Consider the following 5,284-nt stretch of genomic DNA (forward strand, 5'->3'; position numbering starts at 1 on the left):
GCCTGCTAATTGAAGTTGCAGGAAAAAAAGAGATACTTTGAAATTGAGCAGAGGTGTGTAGCAATGGGGCATGAGGAACTGGGGGTAGCAACCAGAAAGTCCCAGATGCCAGGAAAGCAAGAAACCCCACTAGGACCCCACCTGGAAGACATTAACTGAAATATCCCACAAAGGGGGTGGGGGGGAACCTGTAGAGACCATATATAGAGGTTAGGCATGCCCTGCCCCCCATTGAGGGATGGGGCTACCGATCCATCTCCAAAATTTTATCCCAGAATTACTCCTGCCTAAAGAAAATACAGGGACAAAGAGTAGAGCAGAGACTGAAGGAAAGGCCATCCAGAGACTGCCCCACCTCACATGCAGACACCAAACCTTGACGCTATTGCTGATACCAAGAAGTATTTGCTGACAGGACCCTGATACAGATCAGGTTCTGAGAGGCTGTGCCAGATTGTGACCAATACAGATGTGGATGCTTGCAGTCAGCCATCAGAGTGAGCACAGGGCTTCCAATGGAGAGGTTAGGGGAAGGAGTGAAGGAGCTAACGGGGCCTTATCTAGCATCAATGAGAGGGAAGGGCCGTGGTCCTGTGAAGGCTTGATGCCTCGTTGTAGAGGAATGCTAGGGCAGTGAGGTGGTAGTGGGTGGGTGGGTGGGAGCAACGTCATAGAAGCAGGGTAAGGGAGGAGGATGCAGAGGGTAAGCCAGGGAATGGGGATAACATTTGAAATGTAAATAAATAAAAAAAGTTTTAAAAAGAGAGAAAGAAAAAAAGAAAGAAAGAAAGAAAGAAAGAAAGAACAAAGGAAAGAGAAAGAAAGAAAGAAAGAAAGAACAAAGGAAAGAGAAAGAAAGAAAGAAAGAAAGAAAGAAAGAAAGAAAGAAAGAAAGAAAGAAAGAAAGAAAGAAAATTGATTTTAGGGTTTATTTCTAAGTTGTAAAAGTCTCCTATTTGAAAGCTCTAAAAGAAAAGGGGGAAAATGGAATGATGATCCCTTCCCTTTGTCTTCAGCACTTACACATCTTTCAGAATACATCCTGCTTCTCTCAGCCCACCAACACTCTGTCCACTGGGCCAAGTTCTTCTCTAGTACCAGCACAGTTGGGCCACACTATGTTCTGGCAGGTTCTGTCCCACATTCCAATAACCAGATAGACCTGCCATCCTCAAGGTATGATAAAACAATACCCAGTACCCAGGTAGAATCAAGACTCTTAATGTTTAATTAACCAATTAGATTTAGGTGTCAATAATATCACACTTTACAAGATGACAATACAATAATTTCAGAGCCAATTGATAATGATAAAAGCTTTTCCCCAGTATTTCTAACCTTGTGAAATCATAGCTATTTGTGTCTGGAAAACATCACGTGGGTTTGGGTTCACAGCTACAGCCATCTTCCTTCCCCTCCTACTCTGTGGTGCTCTCAGTCTCTGCAACTTTTAGCTTCATCTCCCTTTTCCTGTCCAATCATCGGCCTCCTCTCCACTATAAAATAGCTTAATAATTTTAGGATTTTTTTTATCCCCTAAAAATGTAATATGGGAAACTACAAAACATTTACAGTACAATGTTTACAGTCACATTTTGCAGTGAACTGATTTCTCAAAATATATTACAACTCAAGTTGATTTATCTTGTTACATTCCAAAACCTACTTCTGTCAAAGTAGTCCAGAGTGCATGCTCGGTGCTGCAACTGTACCTACATATACTACATACAGACTGCTCATTCATCTGCAGGCCAGGAGAGCCAGGAAACATTTCTCCCTCTTTACACTGAAAAATAATAGTGCAAGTTTTAGACTGTCATTAAACAAGGCATATTCAATTTCAGAGCTAAGATGTAACCTCTTCACTTCATAGCTATAGTAAAAAAAAAAAAAGTGGTAAAAATCTTGTCTTTTTGTGCAGGCAAACCCACCCAACATTCAAATTCTCAAGCACTAATGAAATACTTGGTTGAGGATGATTTAAGGCAATTTCAGGCCCTATGAAGGCACTGAGACCACTTTCCCCATTACTGATGCATGTCTTTATAGTCAGTGTCACAGTAGAGCTGGTGGAATAGGAAACGTTCTTTCCTTGATGGTTTGTAAAGCTGGATCTAGAGAAGCAAGCCACACATCAGCCTGACTTCAGAGTCTGTGCTCATTCTTTTTCTCTTTAAAGTTGGAGGGGCTACAACCATTCTACATTCTAAGAAAAACTCAAAATGTTCCTCAAACCACTTCTACAGCATCAAGATAGACAGATTTCTGTAGAGAAACCATGCAATCTTTCGAAATTTACGTAAACAAGGAAAGAAATTAATGAAATAGATATTACATACAATCTCTTAAGATTTTTCTTACTCATTTACAATAAAATAACCAAGTGAAGTTACAAAAGGCATATATTACTGTGAAAAGAACACATGCCACATTTTGCCGATTAATAAGGGCAATTACAATTTAACATAATAAAAGAATATATATATCTATTGCTTTCATCATAATTGATAAATACAGTATGAACAACATCCTCAATGTATACTTTTCACAAGATGATAAATAAGTTAATAATTTTTTCATATTGAGTTGTGGTGTGGATCAATTCAAAACAGCCATAAACGAAGCACTTATTTCCCAACAACTACCAACTGAGCTCTGCCCAAGACTTCCAGAGAGCAGAGGAAATGGTTCCAAGTTCCCAGGCAAAGCCCAGTTGCAGAGCTTCGCGAAAGCCAAACGCAGGTCCCCGGAGGCGCCCCACGATGGCGCACAGCTGCATGATGGATGAAATGGCAGTGCGGGCCATAGGGGCAGAAGTCGATGGTGTGGAAGGTGCGGCCCAGCTCCATCTTGTAGCTTGTGGAGTTGATTTGGAAGCCGCTGCCCCTCTTCTGTTTCTGCTGCAGGAGCAGGAGCAGGAGGTGCTGGCTATGCTCACAGTTCTTTCTGAACGAGAGGTCCTGGAATTTGCTCTCCTTGTAGACAGTACCGCTCTCCCCTGAAGCTTCCTTGAGCTGGCCGTAGGAGGACGGGCCACCCGGGCCTGCGGGGCCTCAGCTGCAGCCCTTAGGGGTGCCTGGGAACTTAGCAGCACCGGGTGGGCGAGGGCTTGTAGGTTGCTGGCAGAGTGCCTTCGCAGGAAGCCCGGAGTGAAGCTCGAGGTGGGGGCAGTAGCCACTGGGATCCTCACAGCCTTCTTGTCCAGTATGTTGTTCTGATTGAGGTTTGCCACGGATTCTTCAAAGATTTGCTCAAAAGGGTGGGCTAATACCTAGTGAATGTTATATATTTAATAATAACAGGAAAAGCACACTAATAGCAGGAATCTTACATAAAATCATTTTCTCCTGGGTCTTGCCTACTGTAGCTCCAGAGTGATTTTTAATCTAAGGCGAATTCTTCTCAGGAAAATTAACTGCTAGTTATTAGCTTGTTGGCTCCTGACAGTCTCTTTTGTCTTCTGTTTATTTTGACTAAGGATTGATGAACCTTGTTGATTTTCTCAAAGAAGCTTCTTTTGGTTTTGTTGATTCTTTGTATTGTTTTCTTTGTTTCTAAGTGATCAATTTCAGCCCTAATTTTTTATTACTTTCTACCTTCTACTCCTCCTTGTTGTGCTTACTTTTTTTCTAGAACTTTCTATTGTACTTTTAAATTGCTGGTATGAGAATTGTCCAAATTATTTATGGAGGCATTTAGTGCTAATTTTCCTCTAGCACTACTTTTGTTTTGTTTTGTCCCATAAATTTGGGTAGGTTTTAACTTCATTTTGTTTGGATTTTAGAAAGTTGGCAATTTCTTTATTTCTTCCCTGTACCAGAGATAATTGAAGTTCAGCTTCCATGAGTTTGTACGGTTTGTATAGTTTTGCTTCTTGTTTAAGGCCAGGTTTCACCAGTGGTGATCTGATAAGCTACAAGGAGTCATTTCAACTTTCTTGTATCTCTTTATTCTTACCTGTGACTGAATATATGGCCAATTTTGGAGAAGGTTCAAAGAGGTGGTAAGAATAAGTTAGATTCTTTTGTGATTGAGTAAAATGTTCTGTAGATATCGATGAGTCCATTTGATTCATATTGTTGGTAAGTTTCATTATTTCTCTGTTTATATTTTGTATGGATGACCTTGGAATTGGTGAGATTGGGAGGGTGGAAAGAAAAAGCAATCAATATATATCTTAGGGCATAATGTACCATACACTCTTACATAATGTAACATATACTCTTACTCTTGTTGAACGTGCAACTTCTTGATGCATCTTAAGATTAGTTACAAAAAGCTAAAGCTTGTGTAGATGGAGACAATTTTTTACTATGTAAAGTCAAATATGAGGATTTAGTTTGTAAAGAATTTTCATGCTTGGTTCAGGTACCTGGAGGAAGAAGAAGAGAAACATTGACATTAATATGCCCATGGGCTCCAGGGCATGGCTAAAAATTTTAGCCCAGTTAAGAGTGACCAAGCAAGCTCCATTATAAGTAACAGGTATGGAAATGGTAATGGAGGCCTAGAGGCATTTACCAGTGGGAAATATAAACACTCAAGGACTTGCTAATGTAAAGCAGAAACACAGTGAACCTTTGGTGGAATTTGTAGCCTGGTGGCTGATTGAGACAATAGAGAGATTGGTTCTTAGCTCTGAGGCAAAACATATTTTTTCAAAAGAACTGGCCTTTGAAAATGCTTCTCTGCTTCTTATAAATGCTATTAAACTGTGCAAATATTTCTGACTTTATTAAAGAGTGTACTGAGGATGCTCCTTCTTATCTGCAAGGTATGGTCATTGCAGCAGCTTTACAAGGTCAGAACACACTCAGTATCTAAATCATCAAGGAAAAGGAAAATCTGATCAGGCAGGCATGACCTAGCAATGTTATTCTTGTGGCAAGGCTGGACATATTAGTAAACAATGTCCTGCTCTATTAGAGCAGGAGGCACTATAAGTTTTAATTGTCGTGGCACAACTCAGAACAGAAATCCAAATGGACCTAGCGTATTATGTACTCATTGTCTGAAAGAGTACCACTGGTAAAGAGTGTTAATCTACTTTTCATAAAAATATTTTCATAAAAATATCACTATGTGAAGAAGCACCTAGCTTTGCAGATTCTTGCAGTTTCAGAGTAGAGGGAAAATAAAAGGTGGCCCCAACCTGTTTAGAGAAGAGGAGAAGGATGGGATGAAGATTGTGGGAGGAGGTGTTCTTGAGGGGGCAGTGAGTAGGTTGTACAGTGAATATGTAAAACATAATGAAATTAAAATTTAAAAAAATAAGGAAAACAGG

General features: G+C 40.2%; 1 pseudogene; it reads right to left on the reverse strand.

Annotated features, from left to right (window-relative positions):
* Positions 1–2,598: 2,598 nt before the first annotated feature.
* Positions 2,599–4,258, reverse strand: LOC147000499 (mRNA decay activator protein ZFP36L2 pseudogene; annotated as a pseudogene).
* Between the last annotated feature and the right edge of the window lie 1,026 nt (positions 4,259–5,284).

The sequence above is a fragment of the Mus caroli genome, unplaced genomic scaffold (genome assembly GCF_978045245.1).
Source record: "Mus caroli unplaced genomic scaffold, Mus_caroli_1 scaffold_18, whole genome shotgun sequence".
NCBI classification, from domain to species: domain Eukaryota; kingdom Metazoa; phylum Chordata; class Mammalia; order Rodentia; family Muridae; genus Mus; species Mus caroli.